Source organism: Mustela erminea, chromosome 14 (assembly GCF_009829155.1).
Source record: "Mustela erminea isolate mMusErm1 chromosome 14, mMusErm1.Pri, whole genome shotgun sequence".
Classification (NCBI taxonomy): Eukaryota; Metazoa; Chordata; class Mammalia; order Carnivora; family Mustelidae; genus Mustela; species Mustela erminea.
The window spans coordinates 41,223,313-41,239,230 of NC_045627.1; the positions used below are offsets into that span (position 1 = coordinate 41,223,313).

At 42.6% G+C, this 15,918-nt stretch overlaps 1 protein-coding gene across 2 annotated transcripts in view; it reads left to right on the forward strand.

Annotated features, from left to right (window-relative positions):
• LRMDA (leucine rich melanocyte differentiation associated) overlaps nt 1-15,918 on the forward strand; it is a 1,046,803-nt gene that overhangs the window by 155,834 nt on the left and 875,051 nt on the right. The window lies entirely within an intron of this gene.

Here is a 15,918-nt window from a genome sequence, read left to right on the forward strand (position 1 = left end):
ATGACAGCTACAGCATTAGCAGGGCCATTAAGAGGTGTAGAACATTTCCAGGGAAATGATTTGAAAAATGACAATGCTGGCTCCTGTGTGATATTAATTATACCCTGTACTCGTGGCAAATAAGCTAAAATAGTTGGCAAGAAAGACAAAGTGAGGTGTCCTGTTTCTGACCGTCATTCTGATCAAACCGTCCCCAAACTGGTGGGGCTCTGTGGTCGGCAGGGAACTGTAAAGATGAAAGGTGCGTGCTCCAGCCATCCGTCAGGGCCATATCTGGAAGATGGTCTTCCGTCCATGGAGAGGGCGGGGTGGTTGGTGGTAGGGGCAAGCTTGGAGGCCGCACTACCCCATAGCATGTCCTGCAGGGATGGGAGTCTTGGTGCCCCTGCGCTGCCCACTGTGGTAGCCTCTGGTCCCCGGGGAGCTCTTGAACCCTTGGAGTATGGCTCGCATGACCGAGGAACTGTGTTGTAAGTCTTACAGAAATTTAAGAAATCTGTAAATCTTACAGAAATTTAAGTTAAAGGGTAGGTCGAAAAAAACCCACACATGTCTGGGATATGAGGCAGAGCAGGTCCCCAGAAGGGTCTGGGGGGTGGGATGTGGAAAGGAGTGGGACTTGGGACTTGGGCATCAAGTCCTTGCTGGTATAGAGTCACACATGGCTTTTGCTGGTCCTTCTCACTTGGTTTCATTCATACATTACATGTGGAAATGAGCATGAGCACTGACCTGTTTTACAAATGCAAAAAGGGAGACCCAGGAGGGTCAGAGAAATCTGCTTAAGATCACAGAGCACATCAGGTACTAGGTCTGCCAATTCCATGTCCTGTGGCTCTTCCTGAAGATGTGGTCTCTCTTCCAAGGGCTCTGATGGGTGACCTTTTTCTAGGGAATCCGGGGTCTGTGCTACCTGTCCACTTGGCCTCGGGCTCTTTCCACAGCATTCTTAACGTGAATGCTCCCTCCCCCATATGTCAAGGGTGTACCTATGTCTGAGGCAGCCTAGAGAAGCTCCTTTCTCCCTATGCCTTGGCTCAACTATCTGGAAAGCAGCCAGCCCATTGGTCTTGCCCTGACAAAGCACCCTCCTTAAACGGTGGGCCCCGCATCTGTATTGTGCCTTCCACCAGTGGATCAGATGCGCAGGCCTCCTCGCCCCCCTGCTGATCCTGTAGCTAAATTACCCTATATAAACAAGCCTTTGTTACTCCTGACTGTGAGAGATGTGGGGCTGGCTCTTGTTGAAGAAGAAAATAGACCTGGGAAGGGAGAGGTCATGAACAGGTCAAAGTGCCAGAAGAAAAGGCTTCTGGGGCGAAAGTTTCCAGATTTGGGGGCTGCTGGGTTGGTGGTGGTGCACGGGGACCTCGCGTGGGTGTGTGTGCCTGCCGCACAGGTGGCCACCTATTTCAGTTCTGTCCGCTTGGGACATTTATTAAATAAAACATATAAAAGCAAGCCCTGGCTGAGGTCAGCCTAGACCTTTTGAAGAACCGTTGAAATGTTGCTGGGCTGTTATCTGCTAATCCTCCAAGTGTGCCGAACACGAGAAATAACATTCAGCGTTAAACCACCAAGCACAGAGAAAATGTCTTGAAATTATAGTGTTTGGTAAATTAGAGATTGCTTCTCTTTCTCCCCTTCCAGAGCTGAGGCAAGGCCACTTTCCCTTTCCTTGTTTACCTTGAAAACGCACTTTACTGCCTGTGGTGTTTCTGTTAACCTCCCTGAACCCTTGCGATTTCATTCATGTGATTTGTTATTGAATGACCTTTTGAGGATTTTACAAAACATGACCTTTTCTTGTCAAACATTCAAGGGTTTGTAAAGTGAAGCTGTCACGGGGACTCTGCGTGTTTGCTAATTATAACTAATATGTTTCCCCACATCCTTGGAAATGCAAATCACTTATTTGTTCCATGAATGGCTGCTCTTTCTTGCCTGGTGGTTTGAGATGCCTCCAAGCTGCTCAAAGGGACATCTCCAGCCTGGGAATTCTGACTCCTCTGCTTCAAGTTGGGGAACAGGAATGCTGATTCCCTTGTAAGTTAATTTGACCCCTTGGGAACCAGGACGGAAGATGTGAGGAGAGAATGAAAGCGTTGAGAAGGATGCACTTGTTCAGAAAGTTTTAGACATTCTTAAACTGTTCTGTGTGGTTCTAGTACTTCCCTCACCCAAAAGAAAGAGGTGGGGTTTGGTTTGGTTTGGTTCTGTTTTGTTTTGTGTGTGTGTGTGTGTGTGCGTGCGTGCGTGCGCTTTTCTTGTGTTGGCAACAAAGACAAAAATAAAAACTTTGGTGCACAAGAACAGACAGACAGAATCAAGGAAGGAAACATTAAGGACTTGCCCTCAATTCCTTGACTTTGGTACTTAAAAATGTAGTGCTAACAACAGCTAACTTCACATTTATTGAATGCTTATCATACTCTGAATGCTGTGTTCAGTGATTTACCTGCCTGAGCTCATTTAATCATTTCAACAGCCCTACGAGTGAGGTGTTGCTATTATCCTCATTACCAGTTTCTAAATGATGAGACTGTGTTTCAGATTAACTTGTACAGGTCACTTGGCAAAAGTAGGATTTGATGTAGGCTCTCTCTACCTAGAATATGCTGCGGCATCTTCACTGTGGAGGTGTGAATTTTGACTTGCGTAGTGAAAGTAAGGTACTCTACTGGGAAAGATTATTTTTTTTTCCATGAGACAAATGCTCTGCATGATGTCTTTTCTAGAATGCCATCTTGTGTGATTGATCATCACCCTATGGAACTATCGTCAGTTTCCTTAAATCCTGGTTTAAGGAATGCAGTGCTAGGTCAAATCACATGCCATGTGTTTGCTGCTCATGGAAGAAGAGTTGATTAGGGCTCCCGAGACACTTCTGAAACCACATCCAGTGAGTTTCTTATTAGAAGGGGGGGAAAAAAAAAGAATCCCCAAACATTCCAAATGATGCACAGTTACTGTCACTAATGATTTGTGGTTACTGGAAGAGGGATTTTGATCCTGAGTGACTAAGAAATGGCTGCTTGTCTCTAAGTTGAATTTGTTAGAAGGGATGAAAATCTGGGATAGCATATGGACTGAATAAACTTGAAATTTTCTGAGCTTGGAGAAATTCCATTTGAATTGTGTGTAAATTGCTTGAAGATACTGTTTTGTTTTGGTTCTTCTCCACTCAAGGTAGGGCTGTGTCGCGGAGAGGCTGGCCAGCGATAGAGGACCTGCGTGTTGGACTCATTCTCTAAAGTCTAATATGGAGTCTCTTTTATAACATTCAAGTGCTTGGCCCTGTTCCGACCTTCATCCGCCTAGTCATTTGGAAATCTCTATTTATCTAGGTAGGGGGATTACTGGACTTTTCCAAGCGTAACTCCTAGGAGATGTTGTCTTTCAAATGACTTTCATGTGTTTTCCTTCCTTATTCAGTTGATAGACATAGATGTGCAGGGTAATTTGTGTCTTCGAAACAATGGAAATTTCTTGCAGTGTTGGCTCCTATTATTTGGAAAGGGTCATTACAACTTTATCTATTAAAAAAAAGTTCAGATTCAGGATAGAAAAATATATTTCACCTCTTTTATGAGTCTGTTCTCAAGAGCCAAGCAATTTGTTGTAAAAGAATCTAAGAAATATTGAGAATGAGAAAAGTTATTCATTCTATAAAGCCCGGTCCCTCTTCATACTTCTTTTTCCCACTACAGCCTTTGATCGCTTCATAAATGACCCTCAATGTGAGAGAATCTGTCCACCCTGCTATTTCAAATGTATTGAAGGTGTTTATGATGGATAGTTAGGTTTCAAATATACAGTAACCCAGCTTTCTACTAAAGAAGACCCTTATATCTTGGTGCTTAATAGCAATGGCTTATATATTTCAGGATCTTACCATTCTAGATACAGTCAGACTGACCTTAAAGTTTTTTAAAAGTCAGTATTTCATCAACTGTATTTCAAGTAAAGAAGGAAAATCATGAAAATTTCACTTAGGAGCTTCTCTTTTAAATTGAGTCAAGTGTAGGGTCTGTTTCATCATTAAGAATGTAGTTTTAGTAGAATGCTGTTCACTCTGGTTAATGGCAGTACCCAGAACCACCAAGACACTTACCCAGTAATTACTAGCCAGGACTTGCAGATTTATGGTAAGGGTCTGAGTGGCTTTTCTTTTTTTTTTTAATGTTTATTGAATTAATTCTCTTTGTGACATGTAAAGAATGTTGGAGGGTTGAAATATTTTGTCTTTTTTCCAGGAGCATGCCTACTTTTTTTTTTTTTTTTTAAGGAAATGAATATGTGTGTGTGTGCATAAAGGGGAGAAGGGACAGAGGGAGATAATCTTAAGCAGGCTCCACACCCAGGGAGGAGCCTGACATGGGGCTTGATCTCAGGACCCTCAGATCATGACCGGAGCTGAAATCAAAGAGTTGGACACTTAACTGCCTGAGCTACCCAGATGTATCAAGGGTCTGAGTGTTTTTAAAAAACTCCAAACAAGCTGAGCTAATTCTAATCCCACATAAAGCACTTTCAGGAGAATGAAGGTGAGCTGGAGATACTGTAAAATTCATAAGAGGCATGAGGCATTGTGACTTTGGAAAGAGGAAATAATTGCCTCAGGACAGTGCTTCCTAATGTCATAAGGTGAAGTACTTGAGACTGATGAAAACTATGGCCATTTGTCCCAGAAAATGTATATTAACATAAAATTTTACCTTTGTTTCAGAGATTTATGGAATGCCCTCAACATTGTCCTTGAGAAACCCAGATGAAGCCCCTTAGATTAAGTTCCTCGCAGCCCACTTAGAGAATCATGCCCGAACAAGGAAGCAATTCAGGTCACTTATATGCTGATCAAACTTTTTAAAAGAAAGTTAGGTAAAATTTTGTTTTAAATTGTAAAATTATTGTCTCATGTGTGTAAATATCGTGTCACTGCCACCAAATTAGTGAGGATAGCCAAGGATCTTGATGCCTGTCACTGGGCTATTAGCAATCTGGCCATGAATTGTTGGAATTCTAAGCAATGTCATGTAATAGAGAAACAATGAATTGCAAGCCAGGAGACTCAGATTCTACTCTTTACCCACACGGTGTAACGACAAGGAAGTCATTTGACTTTCCTCATTCCCAATTTCATATCCGCAAGAATGAGCAGTTGGATTGTGACCTACAGTGTGCCTTTCAATCTTAAAATTCAATCAGTTAACCATTCTTTTTTTTTTTTTTTTTTTTTTTGGCTCTTACTTGTATTTTATAAGATCAAGCCCAATGCCAGGAAGAAGAGGTCCAGACAAATTTTGTTTTTTAGAAAGGATTTGTGTTTAATTTGAGAATCTCAGAGAGTCAAGAAATAATAAAGATTATCTGTTTCAGTAGAAATTCTGAGCTTCCTTGGGGTGAAATACAGTGAAAGATTTGAAATTCTGGGAGTGTGAGTGTGAGGTGACAACTGCTTTTCAGATCCATGAAGACCCAGACACTCAAGTTCTCTGTCAGTGTCCATCTTGATCATTAACCCTCTGCCATCTCCCAGTTATTACGACTGCCTTCTTGAAGTTTATCCTGGAGTTTATCCTTGGAAATGAGTCCTGGGGCACTGAAATGAGAGGTGTTATTTACAGAGATTCGGGATACTGAAGAGTGAAGGAGAGACTCACTGAGGACAGCTCCTTTAGTGTCAACTTGGGTCCCTATTTCTAGCAGTAACAAAAACAAACAGGAGATGCTGAACATTTGACATGTGTGAATAGTGTGTAGTGGAAAAGTCCTGAAACTGAGTAGGAGGAGACTTCAGTCCTGATCGTCTCAGTCCTGATCGTCATTTCCCTGAGCTTCGGTATGAGTGTTTTCTTTACAGAGTCCTTTATTCCTGATGGCGTTCCTGAGGCTGGTTGGCGGTCAGAGGTAGAAGGCAGTGTGCCCCACCCTGTAGATATGTTCCAAAGTTTTCCATGTTTGCGCCAAGCAGAACAGCACCCAGAAGGTTTTTATGCCATGAGATATTGAAACAGTTTCTTCCCCAGCAGTTGGGAGGTTGAGGAAAGGAGAAGCTGCTGTTGGGACACTTGGATTTGCATTGAGAATGACAGCCAAGACCTTATCCCAAGGCATCCTTTGTGGACACATCGTAGTTTCCTCTGCCAGAATGTTGACGATGGGATAGTCATGACTGGGATGAAAATAAACTAGCAACATTTTAAAGATGAAGAAACCGAGTCACAGAACTAAGTTAACCTGTTTAAGGTGGCACGAGAGGAGGCGAAGCTGGGACAGAAACCTGAATCTCTCTGCCTTCTGTGTGGAGGTTCTATGATGAGTTGGAGGAGGACGGTGGTGGTGGCTGTCGTGGGAATTAACTGGTCTCTTCCCAGTGACCTGACTGTTCTAACCAGGAGATAGGAAGGCTTCAGCGCTGGTGACCCCCTCTCTCAAACGGAACAAAACTGAGGCCACACGTCTGTGTGTTCATGCATGCGTTTGTCTGGGCTAAGTGTGTGAGGAGGTGACGTCAACCTTCTTGCCGTGTGGTTTAATTTCCTCTCCATTGATTCAGACGTGGAAAAAGAAATGTCAGAACTCCTGAAGTGCCTTTAAAACAAAGGTGCAGTGAAAGTTTTAAAATCAGAAAAGGAAAAAAAATAGCTGTTTTTAGATGTGAAGTTCCATTTTTTCACTGACTCCTAGCTTCTTGTTAAGAAGGGGCCCAGCCCAGTCTTCTTCAGTTCTCCCTGTTAGCTCATGGTAGTTCAGACTCTCTATGCCCCACCAGTGGATTACCACTGTTGCTTTGGATTTCCCATGGTACAGGGACTGTGGGGACGTTTGGAGAAGGTGCTGGTCTCCTGGCACAGCCGCTGCTTCTCCCAAAGCCGCAGCAATGTTTTTCTCTTTCCTTTCTTCTTCCTTTCTGTTTACCTTTGGATTGAGTGAGTCAATTGGCATTTCTCTTTGTACTGGGAAAATTGAGTATTAGCCATGAGCAAGAGAGAGAGGGCAGAAAGTGGGGTTACAAATAGATCTGAAAGGGATGTTTATGTCTGCATCTCTTTCTGGGGCCAAGGGACAGTGTTGCCATCCATTAAATATTTATTGTATTAGCAACCTCTGGTCATCCCTGCTAATGGAAGGAAGGGATGGTATGATAATCCAAAATAGCACAAAGTTCCAAGTTATTTATATTTGATTTGGCAGGGCTTTACACTAAAACCCCATGAATTCAACCTAATTAGGAAGAAGGCCAGTTTGGATTAGTGAAGCCCAAATTACATTTTATGGAAAATTGATTTTGTAGCTTCCAAATTTATACAGTAATTTCAATTAGATATCAAAGTCTACAGTAGAGATTCTTTAGGGCACTTTTTAATGACTAGTTAAAAATATTTGACTCAATATTGGAAAATTTCACAGAAATATCTACCTTCAAAGTGATGAAGACATTTCAAAACTTTCCTCTTAAGAATTTTAACTGTTTCTATAGATCGTTCTAACGTTAGGGACAATGGCCTGCCTGCTATATGACACAGGAACATAAACACCTGTTAAGATATCTGCTGATTTCCCATCTGTTAGATTTGAATGAACAAAACTGACCTACATGATATTTTTTCCCTCAGGAGATTTTTTGTCTTAATTATGTATCAAAGCTAATACAGATGGGAAGTCATCTTACATAACTCTATTTCTTAGAATGTCTTTATATTGAAATACATTTTTCTCTTGATGCAAGTGATAATTTTGTGATGCTCTAGTTTGTTCCTTGTACCTTCTGTTTTTGTTTTTAAAACACTATCTTGCTGGATCTCTAGCCTTCTTTTTCTTCATATTAAGTCATCTCTAAACAGCCACTGAAGTAGTACGGGTGAACACCTTTTTGTTTTAACGGGACAGTTCCGGCTGTGCTTAGGTTCTGTTAATGATAGTACTGGTGTTTAGTCTTCATGAGAAAGCAGGTGAAAAGCCCGAGTGATTCATTCCTACATGCTGGCCTGGAGACTAGATGCATGGGAACCATCCAAGGAGCTTTTTTAAAAATGTAAATTCACAGGCCACGCCAGGAGATTCTAATTCAGTGGGTTTTGGAGGAGCCCAGGAATTTCTGTTTTTAACCAACTCTCTGGTTTCTTCTGGTGGTCACTCAAACACAGAGAGGTTGCCTGGAGGGGTTAAAAAGCCAGGAGCTGACAAGACCTAAATTTGTCTTTCATCTGTGAATAGCAGATTGGAAGCTGCTTGATTTAGGAGCTGGGATAGTGGGGACCAGTAACTGTGAAGTGGGGAACCTGGTCCTTTGAGGACAAAGCTAATGAGGTAGATCATATTTGCACTTCATACCAGAGTCGAGTTCTTTCTTTTGATTGATTCTTCCAAAGGACGCCTCTCTGCCTGGAAAAGGGTTACTGCTTCTGCCTGGCTTTGCCTTCTTGGTCAAGGGCCACATTCTAAACCTTGGTCTTCAGAGACCTTTAATACCAGCAGCTGTTTGTCTGAATGCAGTGACCCTTCCCTTTGCCCAGTGCTGTCCCCTCAAAGAGACACCCCTCTTGCATTTTCTCTTTAGCCCGCCCTCATTTGCTCACAGGCCACAGTCAATTTTGTAGAGCACCTAGCAGAACAGGGCTGCTCTCCCGCTAATCATCAGCTGAGATCATGCTAGTGGCTTGGAGTCAGCCCTCTCCATGCTGGTAGGTGGAGTCAGAATCAAGGGAAAAAGCCCAAGGTACTGGTAAGAGGAAGTTCCAAAGAAACACTCATAGACTTGAATTGCTAGAGATAGTTCATTATTTACTCCACAAAGTAGACTTATTCAAAGGCCATGAGAAGAGGTTATGTCATTTGCAGATACATCTGTGCTATAGATCCAGAACCATTGATACCCATGAGCCCTGGGGAGGCCTGAGTAAATGACCACTGCTTGAAAATGGGCTTTATTAGAATCCTAGCACCTCCCCTCTCCCTTCATTTATAGGGTTGTTCACGAGTGAAGTGTCAAGGACTCTGGTTCTTGTCAAAGGCAATTAAATGAGACTTAAAGCTCCAGTTTTGGGGAAATACAACTCCAGTTTTAAATAAATTTAAAAATAACTTAAAAAAAAAACCAATAAATATCTTCTTAGTTGTCAGTCTCTGATCCCAGTACTCAACTCTGAAAGAAGCAAATATGATGTCTTAGGAGAATTCTTTATCCTTTATCCTTTGCAAGAAAATTCTCGATTGTCAAGTTCATGGAAACATTTCATTTGCTTAGAAAGTTGCCAAACTGGGATAAGAAGCTTTGACATAGCCTTAAGCATCATACACACATGTGGTGCATTGGAATGAGCCCCACCATGAGCCAGGTAGGAAGACCTGACTGTTGATGCTGATGATGTTGATGAGTTCTGTAATTGGGAAGCACGTGGTGTAAGCAACGAGCGGAACTGGGCACCAATGTGCCCATTCCCTGTGGCTTTCCCGTGGGAACAGTTTGAATAGTCATCTTCTCTACCAAGGAAGTCACTGGTAGGCAGGGATCTGTCCTCACTAGTTGGTGGAAGGTGAGGACATTATACTTTGTTGGCCAGAAAGAATGCCCAGTCTCTGGTTCTTGGCCCAAGCATGGCATATCCAGGAGATCTCAGGCCTGCATTAAAAGCCCATCAAGTTGGAACGGGTAGTGTATTTTTAGTACTGCAAAGTCCTGGCAATTTGGAAGAACTGTACTGAGTTACAGGTTAGGAACTGGTGAACATACTTAGCCTTTTAAAATAAATACGGCTTTATCTCTTTAAAGATTGTGGCAAAATACACATAACATTTGCCGTTTTAACCATTTCAAGGCATGTGATGGAGTGGCAATTAATACATTCACAATGTTGTGCCATCGTCATCATCACCATTATGTAGTTCCAGCCTTACCACTTTTAAATATAGAAAATATTTTTAAATAACTGACACATTGTTTCTACCCAGAACAGACCTTGTTACTCCATGTGTGTTCTCTCCCACTCATATGTAAATGCAGAAGATATAGCATGTGAATTTCTTAATCTGATGGTGCCCAGAGTGACCTTGGAATTTCTCCATCCATCTGTATGGATGAGGAGACCATGACTGTGACAAGGTATTTAAAGACTGGCCCATGCTTGCATGGCAGAGGCAGGACCAAGGTTCCTAGTCCTGACCCAATAGGTTTTCTTTAATGTATTTATAATTGGCAATAAATTTTCCATAAACCATATTATTGAACTAAAGCCTTTAAGAATGATTTCCTTTCTTTGCTTGAATATTTTCCCCTCAAGTCTTGTTTACATAGTGAATTTTCACAGCAAACCCTCTCTTTGGCCCAGCTTAGGCTAAATTTTACCACAAATTCCAAATTATAGGAGTCGTGAACTTTTCTTCTTCCTGAGTTGGCCTCGTACTGGTGGAAACTTAAAGTGTGTAACATAATGAACTGTTCTGTGTCTGGGGTGGGGAGGTTGGGAAGTGGACTTGGGAGAAAGCACGCCTCTGTTCTTGCAGGGTTCAGGGCGGGGTGAGGCTGGGGTGGGGAGGCAGCTAGCACAGGCTGCAGCCGATTGAAGGGATGCAGGCAGGGCGGGGCGAGAAGGCTCTGGCACAGTGGAGGCAAGGACCCTTCCAGAGAAGCCCGGCTCCTTGGTGTCCTTTGGGGGCCGAAGAGGGGCATTAGGAGTGGTCGTTTTGAACAGATTGCTTGTGGATGGGTGTTTGTGGCAGGGAGCACAGCCCTCTCGGTTGTGGGACCAACGCACCAGGCTTGCGGAAAGCCTGTCTGAGAGCAGAATCTTGATCCGAGAGTCCACAGAGGTGTGTAGCTGGGCAGTGGTAGACTTGGGTTTTCTTTGTTTCCTTTTGTTTTTTGTTTTATTGTGATAAGATAAACATGACATAAAATTGGCCATTTTCACTGTTTTAAGTGTCCAGTTCTATGGCACTAAGTACGTTCACAATGTTGTACAACCATTATCACTGTCCATTTCCAGAACTTTCTCACCTTCCCAAACTGAAACTCTGTGCTTGCTAAGTAACACCTCCCTGTTCCCCTGCCTCCCAGCACCAGGAAAGCCCTGTCCTGCTTTCTGTCTCTGAGTTTGACTACTCTAGGCATCTCATGTAAGTGGAATCATACAGTATTTGGTCATTTGTGGCTAGGGTCTTATTCTGTTTTTTGTTTTGTTTTTGTTTTTGTTTTTTTAATTATTGAAGTAGAGTTGACCTATGATGTTAGTTTCATGTGCATAAATGTGATTGAATTCTATACATTACTTAGTACTCACCATGAAAAGTATAGACACTACCTGTCACCATACATTATGAAAATATTATTGACTATATCCCTTATGCTGTACATTCATCTCCATGACTTATTTGTCTTCTAACTGGGAATCTAGGTCTCTTCATCCCCCCGGACTTGCTCTGCTCATCTCTTCACCTGTCTCCTCTCCGGCAACCACCAGTTCTCTGCGTTTAAGAGTCTGTGTTTTTGGTTTTTATTCATTTGTTTTTAAAATTCCACATATAAGTGAAATCCTATGGTATTTTTCTTTCTCAGACTTACTTCACTTAGTGTAAGACCTTCTAGGATCATCCATATTGTCAGGAAAGGCAGGATTTCATTCATTTTTGTGGCTAATATTCCATGGCATGTATATACCACATCTTTATCCATTCATCTGTGGATAAATACTTGGGTTGCTTCCATATCTTGGCTATTGTAAATAATGCTTCAATAAAAATAGGGGTGTGTGTATTTTTCCGAATTGGTGTTTTCATTTTCTTTGGGTAAATATCCAGTAGTGGAATTACTGGGTTATATGGTAGCTGTCTTTGTAATTTTGTGAGGAAACTGCATACACTTTGCCAGAATGGTTGCACCAATTTATATTCTCACTGACAGAGCACAACAATTTCCTTTTCTCCACATCCCCCCGCCAAGGTTTGTTATTTCTTGTCTTTTTGATACTAGCAGTTCTAACTGCTATGAGGTAATAGCTTGTGGTTTTGATTTGCATTTCCCTGATTAGTGACGTTGAACATCTTTCCATACGTCTCTTGGCCATCTGTATGTCGTCTTTGGGAAAATGTCTATTGAGGTTTCTTGTCTATTTTTTTAATTGAAAATTTTTTGGTGTTGTATAAGTTTTTGAAATACATTTTGGCTGTCAACTCCTTACCGATGTTATCATTTTCAAATATCTTCTCCCATTTAGTAGGTTGTCTTTCATTTTGTTATGACTTCCTTGCTGTGCATTTACTCTTTTTTTTTTTTTTTTTAACATGACTTTTATCAGCTAGCCCATATGGTGTCTTTGGGGGAATTAGAAAAAGGCATCCCCTTTCCTTGGGTAGATGCAGACCTTGGCCCGAACCTGAACTTGGCAAGTGGAGCATAGTACAGATTTTAGTCCCCGCCTTTCTCTGTGGCCAAACACGATTCTGCAGTCAACAGCCTGAACAACTCTTCCATCAGGCCTTCAAAAGGAGATGATATTTCCTTTTGCCCTGAAGCCCCTGGCAGGGTGCCTTCCCTGTTACCCATTTCTATTCTTCCAGTCCCGTTTTCTTATTCCCACATTCCAGTTTAAAGTTTAAGTTTGTTCGTTCTGCTCAGAATGGGCTTGCTAAGAATCAGAAGGCTTTCAGAGGCCACCAGAGAAGGTTGATGGAGCTTCTAGGAAAAAACAGTTTGTTCAGATGTACTCTGAAGGCAGCAGGCATGAGCGAAGTGCAAATGACTTAAGTCAATCATATTTCCTTTGAAAATCCTCAGGGGGTTAAAAATTAAGAGGAGAAATGTGTAGGAAAGTAAGTGGAAGGTGTCACTAATGATGATGCCTCTGAAAACTAGTGGAAATATTTCGCAAACTGAAAAAGCAGCTGGTTGAGTGTGCTCTGAACCGTGCTGGGCCCTTGCCCCTACCTCTTTTAATAAAGCAGTGGCTGAATTGAAAGCAATCTAGGCAATAATGGATATTCTTGTAAATCTCTCTGGTTGAGAAACTCTAAAAATATGGCCAGAGCCCAAGCAGCACCTATTTCCTCCTAATTCTGCTGTAATACTCGGATGATATTTTATAAGGCATTAAACTTTAATTGATGCCATTTTACTGAGGAGATTTTAAAAGCAGAGATGGCAGTAATTGAACTGATTAAGAAGACTTCTGATTGTTTATTCTGTGTGATGCGAAGAAGACTTCTCTCTAAAATGTTGATTATTTTTGTTGCGATGTACAAAGAGTTGGGTTATTTATGTATGTTGTTGTTTTGTTGTTGTTTTGAAGTGGTGGGTGTCAAGAGGGGCCTTAGCATGGTTGAGAAATAAGAAGGAATTTTCATGCCCTCTCACTGTGGATGTATTGGAGGGTGTATGGACGCAGAACAAGGAAAGAGCTGCATAATATTAAAAAAGTATGAAAAGAAGCAAACCCGGGTGAAATCACCTAGTGGAGGAATTTTTCAGAGCGTTAGCTTCGGGGCAGAAGAAGTGGAGACTGGGATTTGCTCAGGTCAGAGCCCTGGCTTGGACTTTCCACTTTGCCTTCATTGGTTTGCGGCACTAAGAGCATCCCGCAATCCTACGCTGTTGGGGTTGGGCTGCTTCTCCACACTTCCTTCTTTTGACATTCCTGGGCAAGGCTGTCTTCACTCAGGACAGCCATGTTCCCCAAGCGGGGAACACTGTAGACTTGAAGATCTGGCCAAATGTTTTGTTGCAGCCGTTAACTGTGGCTCAGGATTGAACATCAAGGGAACGCTATCTGGCTTTCCCCTCCCTTCCTCTGTAATTTTTTTTCCCTGCTGAATTTGGTCATTCGTTTCTGCTGCCTTCAGAGTTTTAAAAAGTTGGATTGTTCCTCTGTTACAAAAATAACACATACATCAGACTTGCAGATAGCCACTAGCCAAGAGCAGAGGCATTTGGGGGCAGTGAGGGACAGGGAACCATGCAATGAGTGAAGAATGCAGATGTTGACTTAGGTCATGACTGGTGTCCTAAGACCCAGAGTGGAGAGAGGGGCATGATGTTATATGGACTGGGAAATTTAGAATATGTGGGGATTGGACTCTATCTCTAAATCTCTCTGTTCCTCATCTGTACACCACCCTCTCGTTTCCCCTCCCTACCCCTGGGGCAGCTGTCCCATTTTCTGGGTCAAGAAAAATAAGAGGGTTCCACAGTTGCCTTTAAGTGCGATGGCTAAGGCTATAGTGTTGGCAGAGTTCTTCAGGTTTCACCTTGTTTTTTCCTAAAGAGAAGACTTCCTATGCAAAATGGGTCACTTGAAAGCCCCAAACAATTTCTCCGGAGCAACCGCCAGTGTTTCTTGCAGGAGAGATGTTAGCAAACCACTGACATATGGATGTGATCTCTGTTACTTTGACCAGATTTGGTTTCTACAGAGTGCGTGAGAAGGGAAGATAAATTTTGTCCTAGTAATACTATAGCGACTCATAAATAAATGGTTACCCTTTGGTGCTTGCAGTTTTCATTAAAGTCGCCTGAGCTTTGTTATTGACACCATAGGTTGCCTATTCAGGGAAATGCAGTAAAATTTATCAGTGTGCTTTCTACACCTAATAAATCATCCAAACAGGGAACCATATGGCAGATAAGACCTTGAAAATGTGGCTTCAGCATGTGAGGAGTCAAGTTGCTGAAATCTTGAATGATTACAGCCTGCACATTTTCCCCTGGAATATCTTAGAGTTATTTTACATGCCGTTTTCTTGTTCACCCTATCCCCTCTTTGTCTCTCTCCCTCTCGCTTTCTCTCTCGCTCTTTCCTCTCTTACCCCCTCTAGTGCCATTCGTTTTTGGCCGTTCTTGCTTGCTCTTTGTTTTTCTTCGGGGTGGGGGGATAGCTTCGATTTCAGCTTTAAAATAGGCGTCCGGAGCAGATAAGACGTTTTTATAATGTCTTGCGGGTAGGGGAAAGAGGGGCAGGGAGGAGCAGAGACTGACGGGAAGGCATGATGTATGTGGCGGCTGTGTCCCTACTCTCCTCCAGCCCATTGTCATTAATCACGGCCATTAGTTTTCAGAGCTGCCTTGTCTGCGCTGTGCCTCAGAGAAGCCATTGTTTTTTCATGCCACAGACCAGGGGGAAGGAAAGGGAAGAAAGAAACCCTAGTACTTTTTTTCTCCTTCCTCATTCTGTCTCCTAGAATGTCCCTCCTCTCCTGTCTTCCTCCTCACCGCCACTCCTACCCCAATGTAGCTGCCTCTTCTGTCCCTAGAAGTCAGTGGTGGTGGTGGTGGGGACCTCAGCCCCAACTCTCAGTGCTTCTTCGGTGCCTGTGTTGTTTTCATTTATCTGAAAACATAGCATGGGATGCAGAATTGGGATGTTTTCACTGAGTAATAGCTATGTTACTCATGATGCACTCTTTAATACACAAGGAGGTTCTGTGGACATTTGTGGGGTTTTCTTTTTCCTTCCTTTTTTTTTCTTGAATTATGAGCTATGTTTATCACCCGAGGATACAGAATGCTAGCGAAAATGTGCCTATAGCAGAGAATCTATGCTGGGTGGCTGGGAGGGGGAGGCTGCTGCTTGGGGAGGTGTGGTCAGGTGCTTACCAACTTTGACTCTGTCTTGGGGGTAGCACATTCTTCAAGAGCAGCCATGGCTTATGGTCAGTGGATGTGACCCAGTCCACTTGGGTGAATCTTAGCGGTTGATGGGGGTGGCTATTGTCCTTTTCTTCATCTTTGCAAGCTAAAGACTGAAGCTTGAGGGGAGAGGCCTGGCCAAAGATATTGGCGTTCTGCCTCTCTATGGCAAATTGTAACTGAGTCCTAGACATGATGTCTGCTTCATATACTAGTATCTTTAAAAATATGCATAGCATTTTTTAAAACATGAGGGCCAACCTCAAAGAGCACACAAGTGAGATTTTAAGTCTGATTTT